This window comes from Schistocerca gregaria, chromosome 4 (genome assembly GCF_023897955.1).
Source record: "Schistocerca gregaria isolate iqSchGreg1 chromosome 4, iqSchGreg1.2, whole genome shotgun sequence".
Taxonomy (NCBI): Eukaryota; Metazoa; Arthropoda; class Insecta; order Orthoptera; family Acrididae; genus Schistocerca; species Schistocerca gregaria.
The window spans coordinates 112,086,178-112,101,586 of record NC_064923.1 but is presented as its reverse complement, the minus strand read 5'-3'; the positions used below and the strand labels follow the sequence as shown (position 1 = coordinate 112,101,586).

At 44.1% G+C, this 15,409-nt stretch overlaps 1 pseudogene; it reads left to right on the top strand.

The window, feature by feature from the left end:
• The first annotated feature begins 9,893 nt into the window (after window positions 1-9,893).
• Window positions 9,894-10,011, top strand: LOC126268396 (5S ribosomal RNA; annotated as a pseudogene).
• Window positions 10,012-15,409: the final 5,398 nt, after the last annotated feature.

Genomic DNA, 15,409 nt, shown 5'->3' with positions numbered 1-15,409 from the left:
TCACAGCGGAAAATGCTTTTCTCTGTGAGGTATTTGCTGTTTGAAAGAAAAGGTTTTTAACGTCAGGCATATTTTTTATTTGACTAAGGCGTTTGATTCTGTTGATCACAAAATATTGCTCCTGAAGTTGGACCAGTATGGAATAAGGGGAGTAGCTCATAATTGCTTCACCTCTTACTTGAGCAACTGACAGAAAAAGTTCATTATTCACTGTTAAGAATGACTGTGATGTGCAGTGTGAGTAGGGTACAGTGAAATGGGGGGGGGGGGGGGGGAGCCCCAGGGATCAGTGTTGGGGCCACTACTATTCCTTATTTATGTAAATGATATGCCCTCTAGTATTACAGTTATCTCTAAAATATTTATGTTTGCAGATGACACTAGCTTGGTAGTAAAGGATGTTGTGTGCAACACTGGCTCTGTTTCAAATAGTGCAGTTCATGAAATAAGTTCATGGCTAGTAGAAAATATACTAACGCTAAATAACAGTAGGACTCAGACGAAAATTAGTCTACTTTGCTTATTTTCATTTACTTATGACTTATGGTATTATATTTTGGGTTAACTCTTCCCAGCCTAAAATGATATTTTTGGTTCAGAAACGGGCGGCACGTGCAATAATTGATGTGAGTTCACGAACCTGTAGTCGATGCCTGTTCACGAGTCTCAATATATATATACTCCTTACTGTCATTTCTTGGTGGTGGTGGTGCTTAGTGTTTAACGTCCCGTCTACAACGAGGTCATTAGAGACGGAGTGCAAGCTCGGGTTAGGGAAGGATTGGGAAGGAAATCGGCCGTGCCCTTTCAAAGGAACCATCCCGGCATTTGCCTGAAACCATTTAGGGAAATCACGGAAAACCTAAATCAGGATGGCCGGAGACGGGATTAAACCGTCGTCCTCCCGAATGCGAGTCCAGTGTGCTAACCACTGCGCCAGCTCGCTCGGTCACATCATTTCTTGTTAATAATATTAGCTTATTCCCACGAATGAGCTTTCACTCAGTAATACTTGGCAGAAGGCAAACCAGCATTTGGGTCGGACTTCTTTAACTCTTCTGCAGAAAGGTGCTACATCCACTTTCAATAAGCTGCCACAAGCATTCAAAAATCTTAGTAGTAATCCACACGCTTTCAAATCGAAACTGAAGCGTTTCTCATGGGTCACTCCTATTTTGTCGAGGAGTTCCTTGAAAAATTAAGCTGATTCTTGTTGTATTGTTGGTTGCGTTTACTTAAACTTATAACTTGACATTCTTCGGGTTCGTAAGCATTTTATTTTTGTCTGTTATTACTTTTATGTTGTAATTTCATGTACTGACACGTTCCATCATCATGTGGATTTCCTCCTCAATTTGGTCCTACGGAACTTGACGTGTAAATAAACAAACAAAGTGTCTTTAATAACCGGCCCGTGAGGCCGAGCGGTTCTAGGCGCTACAGCCTGGAGCCGCGCGAGCGCAACGGTCGCAGGTTCGAATCCTGCCTTGGGCATGGATATGTATGATGTCCTTAGGTTAGTTAGGTTTAAGTAGTTCTAAGTTCTAGAGGGCTGATGACCTCAGAAGTCAAGTGTCATAGTGCTCAGAGCCATTTGAAGTGAACCATTTTTTTGTCTTTAATAACCAATGTAGACACTGCTTTCCATAGTACGGTTGTTGTTGTTGTGGTCTTCAGTCCAGAGACTGGTTTGATGCAGCTCTCCATGCTACTCTGTCCTGTGCAAGCTTCTTCATCTCCCAGTACCTAGTGCAACCTACATCCTTCTGAATCTGCTTAGTGTATTCATCTCTTGGTCTCCCTCTACGATTTTTACCCTCCACACTGCCCTCCAATACTAAATTGATGATCCCTTGATGCCTCAGAACATGTCCTACCAACCGATCCCTTCTTCTGGTCAAGTTGTGCCACAAACTTCTCCCCAATCCTATTCAATACTTCCTCATTAGTTATGTGGTCTACCCATCTAATCTTCAGCATTCTTCAGTAGCACCACATTTCGAAAGCTTCTATTCTCTTCCTGTCCAAACTATTTATCGTCCATGTTTCACTTCCATACATGGCTACACTCCATACAAATACTTTCAGAAATGACTTTCTGACACTTAAATCTATACTCGATGTTAACAAATTTCTCTTCTTCAGAAACGCTTTCCTTGCCATTCCCAGTCTACATTTTATATCCTCTCTACTTCAACCACCATCAGTTATTTTGCTCCCCAAATTGCAAAACTCCTTTACTACTTTAAGTGTCTCATTTCCTAATCTAATTCCCTCAGCATCACCCGACTTAATTCGTCTACATTACATTATTCTCGTTTTGCTTTTGTTGATGTTCATCTTATATCCTCCTTTCAAGACACTATCCATTCCATTCAACTGCTCTTCCAAGTCCTTTGCTGTCTCTGATAGAATTACGATGTCATCGGCGAAGCTCAAAGTTTTTATTTCTTCTCCCTGGATTTTAATACCTACCCCGAATTTTTCATTCGTTTCCTTTACTGCATGCTCTATATAGAGATTGAATAACATCGGGGAGAGGCTACAACTCTGTCTCAATCCCTTCCCAACAACTGCTTCCCTTTCATGTCCCTCGACTCTTATAACTACCATCTGGTTTCTGTACAAATTGTAAATAGCCTTTCGCTCCCTGTATTTTACCCCTGCCACCTTTAGAATTTGGAAGAGAGTATTCCAGTCAACATTGTCAAAAGCTTTCTCTAAGTCTACGAATGCTAGAAACGTAGGTTTGCCTTTCCTTAATCTTTCTTCTAAGATAAGTCGTAAGGTCAGTATTGCCTCACGTGTTCCAACATTTCTACGGAATCCAAACTGATCTTCCCCGAGGTCGGCTTCTACCAATTTCTCCATTCGTCTGTAAAGAATTCGTGTTAGTATTTTGCAGCCGTGACTTATTATACTGATAGTTCAGTAATTTTCACATCTGTCAACACCTGCTTTCTTTGGGATTGGAATTATTATTATTTTTTTTAAAGTCTGGGAGTATTTCGCCTGTCTCATACATCTTGCTCACCAGATGGTAGAGTTTTGTCATGACTGGCTCTCCCAAGGCTGTCAGTAATTCTAAAGGAATGTTGTCTACTCCCGAGGAATTGTTTCGACTCAGGTCTTTCAGTGCTCTGTCAAACTCTTCACGCAGTATCTTATCTCCCATTTCGTCTTCATCTACATCCTCTTCCATTTCCATAATATTGTCCTCAAGTACATCGCCCATGTATAAACCCTCTATATACTCCTTCCATCTTTCTGCCTTCCCTTCTTTGTTTAGAACTGGGTTTCCATCTGAGCTCTTGATATTCATACAAGTGTTTCTCTTCTCTCCAAAGGTCTCTTTAATTTTCCTGTAGGCAGTATCTATCTTACCCCTAGTGAGATAAGCCTCCATATCCTTACATTTGTCCTCTAGCCATCCCTGCTTAGCCATTTTGCACTTCCTGTCTATCTCATTTTTGAGACGTTTGTATTCCTTTTTGCCTGCATCATTTACTGCATTTTTATATTTTCTTCTTTCATCCATTAGATTCAATATTTCTTCTGTTACGCAAGGAATTCTACTAGCCCTCGTCTTTTTACCTACTTGATTATCTGCTGCCTTCACTACTTCATCCCTCAAAGCTACCCATTCTTCTTCTATTGTATTTCTTTCGGCCATTCCTGTCAATTGTTCCCTTACGCTCTCCCTGAAACTCTGTACAACCTCTGGTTCTTTCAGGCCATAACCAATAGATTGTGGTCAGAGTCCACATCTGCCCCTGGGAATGTCTTACAATTTAAAACCTGGTTCCTAAATATCTGTCTTATCATTATATAATCTATCTGATATCTTTTAGTATCTCCAGGGTTCTTCCATGTATACAACCTTCTTTCATGATTCTTAAACCAAGTATTAGCTATGATTAAGTTGTGCTCTGTGCAAAATTCTACCAGGCGGGTTCCTCTTTCATTTCTTAGCCCCAATCCATATTCACCTACTACGTTTTCTTCTCTCCCTTTTCCTACTGCCGAATTCCAGTCACCCATGACTATTAAATTTTCATCACCCTTTACTATCTAAATAATTTCTTTTATTTCATCATACATTTCTTCAATTTCTTCGTCATTCTCAGAGCTAGTTGGCATATAAACTTGTACTATTGTAGTAGGTGTCGGCTTCGTATCCATCTTAGCCACAATAATGCGTTCACTATGCTGTTTGTAGTAGTTTACCCGCATTCCTATTTTCCTATTCATTATTAAACCTACTCCTGCATTACCCCAATTTGATTTTGTGTTTATAACCCTGTAGTCACCTGACCAGAAGTCTTGTTCCTCCTGCCACCGAGCTTCACTAATTCCCACTATATCTAACTTTAACCTATCCATTTCCCTATTTAAATTTTCTAGCCTACCTGCCCGATTAAGGGATCTGACATTCCACGCTCCGATCCGTAGAACGCCAGTTTTCTTTCTGATGATAACGACATCCTCTTGAGTAGTCCCCGCCCGGAGATCCGAATGGGGGACTATTTTACCTCCGGAATATTTTACCCAAGAGGACGCCATCATCATTTAATCATACAGTAAAGCTGCATGCCCTCGGGAAAAATTACGGCCGTAGTTTCCCCTTGCTTTCAGCCGTTCGCAGTACCAGCACAGCAAGGCCGTTTCGGTTATTGTTACAAGGCCAGATCAGTCAATCATCCAGACTGTTGCCCCTGCAACTACTGAAAAGGCTGCTGCCCCTCTTCAGGAACCACACGTTTGTCTGGCCTCTCAACAGATACCCCTCCGTTGTGGTTGCACCTACGGTACGGCTCTCTGTATCGCTGAGGCACGCAAGCCTCCCCACCAACGGCAAGGTCCATGGTTCATGGGGGGGGGGGCATAGTACGGTATCTATTCTTTTATCTATTATGTATCGTTACTTTCGTCTTTCCTTTATTCAGTGTGTTACGGGTGTATGAGTATATATCTGATGATGACTGGGGACAGTGTACTGAACAGCATCATATCAGTATTTACGTAATTTGCAGACTAATCATTGTAGCTTTTAAGAGTCGTATAGCCGGCCTCGATGGCCGAGAGGTTCTAGGCACTTCAGTCCGGAAATGTGCGACTGGTACGGTCGCTGGTTCGAATCCTGATTCGGGCATGGATGTGTGAAGTCCTTAGGTTAGTTAGGTTTAAGTAGTTCTAAGTTCTAGGCGACTGATGACCTCCAATGTTAAGTCCCATAGCGCTGAGAGCCAAGAGTCGTATATTTAAGGTTGGATGGCACCTCCACGTAGGTGTGGCATAAGCGTGACATAAAGGCATATTTTCTCCCAGGGGAGGAAGCCAAGTGTTGAAGTCCGGATGCGTGGACACAAAACGGGGAGACTATACTGACAAGTGTAGTCCACTTAAAGATGCAGTTGGGATAATGCAAAAAAAAATATGGTCGTAAAGTTTATGACTGCTAGACTTAGAGGAAAAAACAACCGACACTCTGATGTGCGCACATATTAAGGTACCACATACAAAAATATATGCACCTGTATCCGTTGCACACTTCAGATATGAAGATTGCAAAAAGTAGTAATCGTCATATCTTTCCTTGAGATATTGACAAATAAAATGTTTACCGAAAGAAGACTGCAAAACAATATATATAGATCGCCATCTGGAAAGCTGACAGTGTGAGGCACTCATTTTAGAACAAATAATTTTTATTTTACTTCAGACATTAGCAGTACGGGACCCCGTTTTAGTACAGGAATCCTACAATAGCGTCGAAAATTAAAGCAACAAATAGCTACTTTCCCGACCTGTGTCTAATTGACGATACAATCACACAAACTGTGTCTGATGCCCGTACTGTCACGTTTTGCACGGAAGACGGCATTCCAGTCAACGGACAACCACGTCAACATTGGCGAGAGGGCATCTACCAAACAGATTGTGTTTGACAGTTAGTCTCACTTCCACAATCGCTGAATAATCACTCACAGACGATGCAGTGTGGCACAGAGAAGACATCTACCAGACTGTCTAAGGTGCAGGACCACAGGAAGAATGAAAGCAGGACACTAGCAAGCCGATGTAGCCCGACGACTTAACGTGAATCTTTCTGTTCTTTCTCAGATGTGGCGACAGTTTATGGAAAGTGACCGGAACTGTATCCTGGAGGCCAGGCAGGGCCGACCATGTCAGACTTCAGAAGATAGAACCGTTATTTGACTTCAAAGGCACTACGAAACCTCCTTATTACTGCGCGGCAACTAAAATCTGACCTCGCAGCTTCCACTGGGGATGTTGTGTCGAGGCAAACGGCGTGAAAAATGCTTCGGCCAAGAGGATGTTGTTGCCGGAGACCTGCTGTATGTGTACCTCTGACGCGTGTTCGCAAAAGGGAACGCCTAAAGAGGAGTCGTCAACATGCCATCTGGATGGTCGAACAGTGGGGCAACGTTCTTTTCACAGATGAGTCCCGATTTGGTGTGGAGAGTGATTCTCGACGGATTAGCATTTGGAGGGAATGTGGAACACGATTTCTGGACCCAGACATTGTGGAAAAAGCCCGACATCGAGGTGGATCCCTAATGATGTGGACAAGGATTACGTTGACCACTCGAACAGCTCTTCGTGAAATTATAGGAGTGAATCGGCATGGCATCAGGCAACGTGACAGCATCGCGGGATTAGCCGAGCGGTCTAGGGCGCTGCACTCATGCACTGTGCGGCTGCTCCCGGCGGAGGTTCGAGTCCTCCCTCGCGCATGGGTATGTGTGTTTGTCCTTAGGATAATTTATGTTAAGTAGTGTGTAAGCTTAGGGACTGATGACGTTATCAGCTAAGTCCCGTAAGATTTCTCACACATTTGAACATTTGTAACGTGACAAGATCATGGAACCTCATATGCTGTTGTTACGAGAGTCTGTGCGCCCAGACTTCGTATTGACGGACGATATGCTCGACATCATAGAGCACTGGTTGTTGGTGTTTTCTTGGAAACGGGAGATGTTGCATGCACGGCTTGACCGGCTCGCTCTCCAGATTTGAATACCATAGAGCATGTCTGCGATACACTAGGAACATGGGTTGCATCATGTCAGCATCCACTAACCACTCTCCAAGACTTGCGAGCAGCTCTGCAGGAAGAATGGGCGTCATTGCCTCAACGTGAGACTAGCGACATCATTCACAGCCTGCCGTGATGTATTGCTGCCAGAAGCATTAGCCAATTGTTGGAAAGTGTGTGCATATCCTTTACGTTGGAAAAAACGATGAACATTTATGTCTAGCGTTATACATGCTGCAGTTGTTGACGTTTTGTATTCTTTGCATTGGTTCTATATACTATCACCTGTTTATACTGATGTGTGGCAGAATAAAGGCAATCTTGTAGGATTTCCGTTTGTTCGTTTAATTTTGGACACCAGTGTAGGTAGCCCTTGCGAGAAATAAGCTTGCGATGTGATGCGCCGTGTGATGGAGAGGCTGTATGAACCCTGCATCGACGCCAAAGGCCTGCCTAGGTCTGCCTACAGTAGGTCGGCAGGGCTGAGAATGGCGCAGTGGAGGCGCAGATGGAGAGAGTGAGTCGGGCCTGTTGAATGCCCAGCAACGCCGGCCGGCTGGCAGGGAAAAGTTTAAACTTCCCAATCCAAAGTTGGGCCATTTCGCACGCAGCGCGGCCGCAGCAAGTTTGGCGCGCGAATGCCGGCCCGCGCCGAGTTCAGCTGAGCGAGTTACACGTGCTACAATTTAATCCCGACACCTCGCTCCACCTCCCCCACCCCTCTGCGCTACCCACTGGTACTCCGTCTGCTCCTCCAGCTGCCTGGAGTCCGAGCCTCGTTCCCTCGCAGAGAGAGACAGAAACTGCGTAGATAGGATGTGGCATGTCGCGCTCCAAGCTGTGCCGTCCCTTACTGTTGTACTCCGTCCATCATAAGAATAAACTTCATGTAAACGTTGCACTATGTATTCTTCCGCGTTAGCTGGAATCTCATTGGATTTCGTTTCACGTGACGACTAGAGCCAAGCTGGCTTGTGTACTGTCAAGTACGACAATAAGGATACGTTTGATGCTGTGCGTTACGCGCTCATAGACTCAGCGATAATATGGGATGACACCTACATGGGCGCATTTAACTTGGACAGCCAAACTGCAGTGGCGTGGCTGGCCATAAAAAGCGATCAACAGATAAACAGTACTGCTCCGAATGTCATTTCATTTTGAAGCAGGATGATACAATACACTGCAGAATTCCTGCAATACGCTTCTTACATGATTAGACGGAAAACGTAACATACCCTCGTTCTTAGCTAACATACTCTTGTAGATCAAAATAAGAGTGATGAATATTCCTAAATTACCCTAAATTATCAACAGCTTTCTGCAATGCAACTCTCTTTCTCTGCCCTCACAGAATAATTACATAACACCAACCGATAGGACACCACATTACCCTTCACACACACACACACACACACACACACACACACACACACACACACACACATACATACATATACATACACACAAACACACAACAGAACTAAATATAAATTAATCCTCTCTTCCCCCCCCCCCCACCTCCTCTCTCTCTCTCTCTCTCTCTCTCTGTCTCTCTCTCTCTCTGACACACACGCACACACACACACACACACACACACACACACACACACACACACATACACACAACCGAACTCAAAAAAAAAAAAAATCCTCTCTTCCCCCCACCCACAAAAGCACACTTTGTAGTAGGAATGTATGATTACACAATTTTATGCGTCCTTCAAAAATTTGTAATTGAAAGTTAAAAACTAATATTTGGATGTGTGTAGACAATAAAGAACATTATGTTTAACAGCCATAAAGTAGAAGCCCACTGATGATGCTGCAACTGCAATGAAACATGTTTGGGATAAGAAACAAAACTGTGTTTTGCTAAAGGCGGACCCCACCCACAAACACATGCATTGTTAAAGCAAACACGTACAAAAGAACTTCAACTTCAAAATTATTAGAGCCACAGGGTGAGTAACGTAAGAGAGTATTCAAGAGATTTCACGATTTAGTTAAATATTGAATGCACTGAAGGTATTACTTATAGTCATTCGTCTGATGGTGCCCGTACTCCTTCCATACGGAATCCGAGGAATACTTTTCCATCTTAGAACTGCTAAAATTGTCATCTGCTACGTTAATGAAGAGGCGATCAACAACAGCATCCATGAATCCATCCATGAGTCATATTTTCTCTTGTTCTTTAATGACGTATTGTTATGCATGCCGAGAGTGTCTGATAGTTACATGTGACAAAGCTACGTGCATTACGTCTCACCTCTTAAATGTCTTATTGTTTCTGGCGACAAACCACTTAAACTTGCTCCAGATCAGTCCTATTGGGTTCAGATTATAGTGGCATGGTGATAACCTAACGACAGTGTGATCTGCAGAGTTAGCAGCTTCGTCAACAATATATTGGTCTACAGTATAATGTTCAGCCTGTTGCTGCAATTCAACTTTAATTGCAGTAGGATCGACATTGGGTCATTTTCTACCGACCAGTTTAAAACGTCTTACTTTTTCCAAGATTTCTGCGGCCTGTGCTGTGATAAGTTTCACGCTCTTATAAGATGCGTTGTCAATTACAATGTTGGAGTCATTTCTCCGTGATAATCTTCTGTTTTCTTAGACTCAAAAGTTAAATGACCAGGTTCCACAAAACCGCAGTTGCTACCTATATGCACAATAACTAACCTCTTCCCTTTTCCCAACGAGTTTTGTTTATTCTTTGTGATAGACGTGCAACAAAAGCTTGCTTCTTGTCTGTAACTGTTGCATCAGTCCATTATTTTCGTGTGATACGTCGCGCATTAGTCAGAGTCTTATAAAGGCGATAGGCAACGGCCTTGCCGCAGTGAAAACACCGGTTCCCGTCAGATCACCGAAGTTAAGCGCTGTCGGGAGTGGCCAGCATTTGCGTGGGTGACCGTCTGGGCCGCCATGTTCTGTTGCCATTTTTTGGGGTCACTCAGCCTCGTGACGCCAATTGAGGAATTACTCGGCATGAATAGTAACAGCTCTGGTCAAAGAAAACTATCCTAACGACCGGGAGAGCGGTGTGCTGAACACAGGCCCTCCTATCGGAATCCTCATTTGCGGATGACACGGTTGTCGGATGGTCCCAATGGACCACTTGTGGCCTGAAGACGGAGTGCTTGCTTTTGCTTTAAAAAGGTAATAAATATTAGGTTTCTCACTTCTAAATCCGCGAATCTGACGAAAATAAAGCCTCCTCCACAGAGAAATATCATCTCTGTCTGTTACTATACTACTTCGTTTCCTTTTTTCGAACTGGAAACCAGTGTCTCACATTAGTTTCTAAGATGTTTGCCTTTTAAAACTGCGCAAGTTGCCATGGTCATATACTATTTTAAGTACTTTATTGTGGGAGCCTTTGCTCGCGCAGCACTTCTCGAAAAATCATCACACTGTCGTAAGACACACAGTCGACACCTGTTCACGAGTCTGGGTATTTTAACGTTGGCCTCTCAATATATATATATTCCTTACTGTCATTTCTTGGTGGTGGTGGTGGTTAGTGTTTAACGTCCCGTCTACAACGAGGTCATTAGAGACAGAGCGCAAGAATTGGGAAGGAAATCGGCAGTGCCCTTTCAAAGGAACCATCCCAGCATTTGCCTGAAACGATTTAGGGAAATCACGGAAAACCTAAATCAGGATGGCTGGAGACGAGATTGAACCGTCGTCCTCCCGAATGCGAGTCCAGTGTTCTAACCACTGCGCCAACTCGCTCGGTCACATCATTTCTTGTTAATAATATTAGCTTATTCCCACGAATCAGCTTTCACTCAATAATCCTCGGCAGAAGTCAAACCAGCATTTGGATCGGACTTCTTTAACTCTTCTGCAGAAAGGTGCTACATCTACTTTCAATAAGCTACCAGAAGCATTCAAAAATGTTAGCAGTAATCCACACGCTTTCAAATCGAAACTGAAGCGTTTCTCATGGTGCACTCCTATTTTGTCGAGGAGTTCCTTGAAAAATTAAGCTGATTCTTGTTGTATTGTTGGTTGCGTTTACTTAAACTTATAACTTGACTGTGTTCGGGTTCGTAAGCATTTTATTTTTGTCTGTTAATACTTTTATGTTGTAATTTCAAGTACTGACACGTTCCATGATCATGTGGATTTCCTCCTCAATTTGGTCCTACGGAACTTGATGTGTAAATAAATAAACAAGGTGTCTTTAATAACCGGCCCGTGCGGCCGAACGGTTCTAGGCGCTACAGTCTGGAGCCGCGCGACCGCTACGGTCGCAGGTTCGAATCCTGCCTTGGGCATGGATATGTATGATGTCCTTAGGTTAGTTAAGTTTAAGTAGTTCTAAGTTATAGAGGACTTAGGTCAAGTCCCATAGTGCTCAGAGCCATTTGAAGTGAACCATTTTTTTGTCTTTAATAACCAACGTAGACACTGCTTTCTATAGTACGGTATGTACAATTTTATGTATTATGTATCGTTACTTTCGTCTATCCTTTATTCAGTGTGTAACGGGTATAAGAGTATATATCTGGTGATAACTGGGAACAGTGTACTGAACAGCATCATATCAGTATTTACGTAATTTGCAGGCTAATCCTTATAGCTTTTAAGAGTCGTATAGCCGGCCTCGGTGGCCGAGAGGTTCTAGGCACTTCAGTCCGGAAATGTGCGACCACTACGGTCGCTGGTTCGAATCCTGCTTCGGGCATGGATGTGTGAAGTCCTTAGGTTAGTTAGGTTTAAGAAGTTCTAAGATCTAGGGGACTGATGACTTCCGATGTTATGTCCCATAGTGCTCAGAGCCAAGAGTCGTATATTCAAGGTTGGATGGCACCTCCACGTAAGTGTGGCATAAGCGTGACATAAAGGCATATTTTCTCCCAGGGGAGGAAGCCAGGTGTTGAAGTCCGGATGCGTGGACACAAAACGGGGAGACTTCCATACTCCCCCTGTATGGAAAGTTAACCGGTATTCTGTTTTTCTTTACGCACTCGCAGAACGCTTCACAGTTAAATACCAGTAAATTCAGCTGTCATTTCTACAATCTTCCGAATCGCTAGAGCCGTATATTTTTCTCTATAAACTTGTTAAAAACGTTGAGAAGAATCCGTTTCTAGCCACTTTCTAATGGTGTTCGACACTCGAGTTTCACGACGGAGCAGGAAGCACCCTACGCCATCTTCACACTACGTATTTACATTGTGAAAATCAGAGCTCAACAATAAGCGTACTGCGACTGTGCATGATTTTTGAAATAAAAACTACATAACTAGTGCATCACTAAGGAAAACGTCGATGGCTGTCAATGCATTAGAACATCTTGAATTATATTTTACATTAACGTAGTAATAAGATAGGACTACGTCCAAGAGCGTAACAGCACAGGAGTTTGTGTGCTACGATTGCTGACCAATTATCGCGTTTTTGTTTGTTTATATCAGGTTTATTCTTACGATGAACGAAGTATAGCAGCTATACACACTGATGGCAAAAAGTAACAGCACCACGAAATTGTTAATGTTGACTAACGAAATGTCAGGAAAACATTTGTCTAGGTAACATACCTGAGCGATTAACATTTCAGGGTCACAGGTTAATGTGAGGGACAGATAAGCCATTCCAAATGTGAAATGGTGGTACATTAATAACTGCTGTTAACGCGAAAATGTTCAATACAAGTGCGCAAACGTGCCTGCTTTGTGCAGTGCTGGGGGCGGATGTCAGTTTGCGGGATGGAGCTCCGAGACTGCTGACTTGGTCGATTAATACAGAGACGGTAAATGATAATTGTGGATGACGCTAGAGCTGTGGTCCGACGATGTCCAATATTTTTTGAAGGACATCATCTTTACACCAGTGACTCTTATATGTTTTTACTACACTATTGCAATTTCGGTCGTGTTCGATTCCCAGCGGGGTCAGGGATTTTCTCTGCCTCGTGATGACTGGGTGTTGTGTGCTGTCCTTAGGTTAGTTATGTTTAAGTAGTTCCACGTTCTAGAGGACTGATGACCATAGATGTTTGGTCCCATAGAGCTCAAAGCCATTTGAACCATTTTGCAATTTCGGCCTTAGTCGATTATCAAATGCTGCTGAAAAATACACAATGTTTAAAAAATTATTTAACAGATTCATTAATGTATCTCGGCGTTGTACCGATTATACATTTTAACAGTGTAGCCGTGTTACTTACATATTGTGGCTTGAGGCTACTTCAACGTAATGTAAACTGAGACATCTCTATGTCGTTGTCAATAGTATTAAATACACTTGTGATGTTGTTGTACAGTGCGAGCACACGTATACAAACATCGTAAAACAACATAATCTGTAAGTTCACATGTTCGTTAAACCATCAGTAGTCCAAATGCATTAGACCACAGCTGCAGAATACTGTTTCCAGGCTGCTAATAACCGTAAACGCTGAGTATCTGGACTTGGATGTGGGCTGAATTTTACGGAAAACTCCTTGTTTCTATTTCTGTCCTGTGAGACTCCTATCCCCCCACTATACTTACTCCTGTGCCTTATTATTTCCTATTTCACCACCTACTAAATCCCACACTTGGCACAAGTTTTTGTGTGGTCTTATTGTGTCTTGAGAGGTCTTAGAAGGACTGCTAAAAGTGCAAGAGGATATACCTCCTCGAGCAGCTCAGTGAGGATGAAGTGACTTTGGGCTGCCTGCTGCTTCTCCGACTGCTGCTGAAAAGGCAAGCTTTAGGTGGTGTGGAACACAGAACACACCCATCCATAACACGGATTCCTACACCTTTTTCCCCTCCGCCGGTGTGCCCCAAGGTTCCGTCCTCTCCCCTCTTATGAACCTTTTGTATACGTCGAACATGCCGCCACCTTCACCCCCCATCCACCTTCTCTTATACACCGATGTCACCACCTTCCTTGCCCTCACCCCCACCCTGCAGCGCTCCCAACACCTTCTCCAATCCTATCTGGACCGGTTCACCACATGGTGCAACCAGTGGTTGCTCAAGATCAATCCTTCCAAAACCCAGGCGATCATTATAGGCAAAACCACCCCTTCCCTCCCATTCCTCGACTTCTATATCACCATCTATGGCCGTGCTATCGCCTTCACTCCCACTCTTAAGTACCTTGGCGTCCCCCTTGACCATCGCCTCTCTTCGACCCCCCCTCTCCGGACGATCCAAGACAAGGCACGCTCCCAACTCCGTCTCCTCGAGTTCCTTTCAGGCTACACATGGGGTCTGGACCCCTCCACCATCCTCCGCACCTATAAATCCATCCGCCCTATCCTCTGCTACGCCCACCCTGCCTGTATCTCCGTCCCTCCTACCTTTTACAAATCCCTTCAAATCCTCGAACGCCATGCTCTTTACCTCGCTTATCGCATCCGTCTCCCCTCCCCAACCGGATCCTGTATGACCTTATCCCATTTTCCCACCTCCTCCTTTTCATTGAACGAATACAGATCCTCTACACCTCTAGTAAACTAGATCCCCCTCACCCCCTTGTCTCTCACATCCTCTCCCACCCCTGTCTTCTGCCGTTGCTGTATTTCCACGTCCCACCTGCTCTCAATCTCTCCACTCTCCTTACTCTCTCCTGAGGTGGCTTCCGCCAGCTCCCCCTCCCTGATGATGCCCTCCTCCCCCCCCCCTCCATCTACCCCTCCTATCAACTTTGATCCTCCCCTCCAAGTTCCTGTGTTTTTCCTCAGGGCACCCTCTCTCCCTTCCCTCCTTCCTCCCTCCCTCCTCCCTCCCTCCCCCCTCCTCCCCCAGGATTCCCCTACCTCCATACCTTCAATCCAGCCCCCATCTCCTCAGCCATTGGTGCTACGGTCGCAGGTTCGAATCCAGCCTTGGGCATGGATGTGTGTGATGTCGTTAGGTTAGTTAGGTTTAAGTAGTTTTAGGTTCTAGGGAACTGATGACCTAAGATGTTAAGTCCCATAGTGCTCAGAGCCAGAGCCACTGCCATTGGCATCTCTGCTCTCCCTCCCCAACCACCTTCTTCCCGTCTTGGCAGGTCCCAGGACTCGCACACGTTAAGTGGACATTCGCGCGCCGGAGATCATCGCCATCCGTTTTTTTCGTCGTGTTTGCGATTCAGTGTTTTTTGCTCCTTCGTTCACGTGTGTCGTCTAAATCATTAGTGTTTGTGCACAGTTCCGACACTTTTCTTGTTTTTCGTCGAGTGTGAACGGCTTCATGTCTTTTAATTATTGTATCTACTGTTTTTTAACCGCCATTGTGTTACTTTTCTGTCATCATTGGTTTACCCTTTTATTGTACTTCTTGTGGCTGAAGAGATGAGTAAAAGTTTCCGCTGCCAGCCCATCTTGTATGAGGTGCAAAATAACAA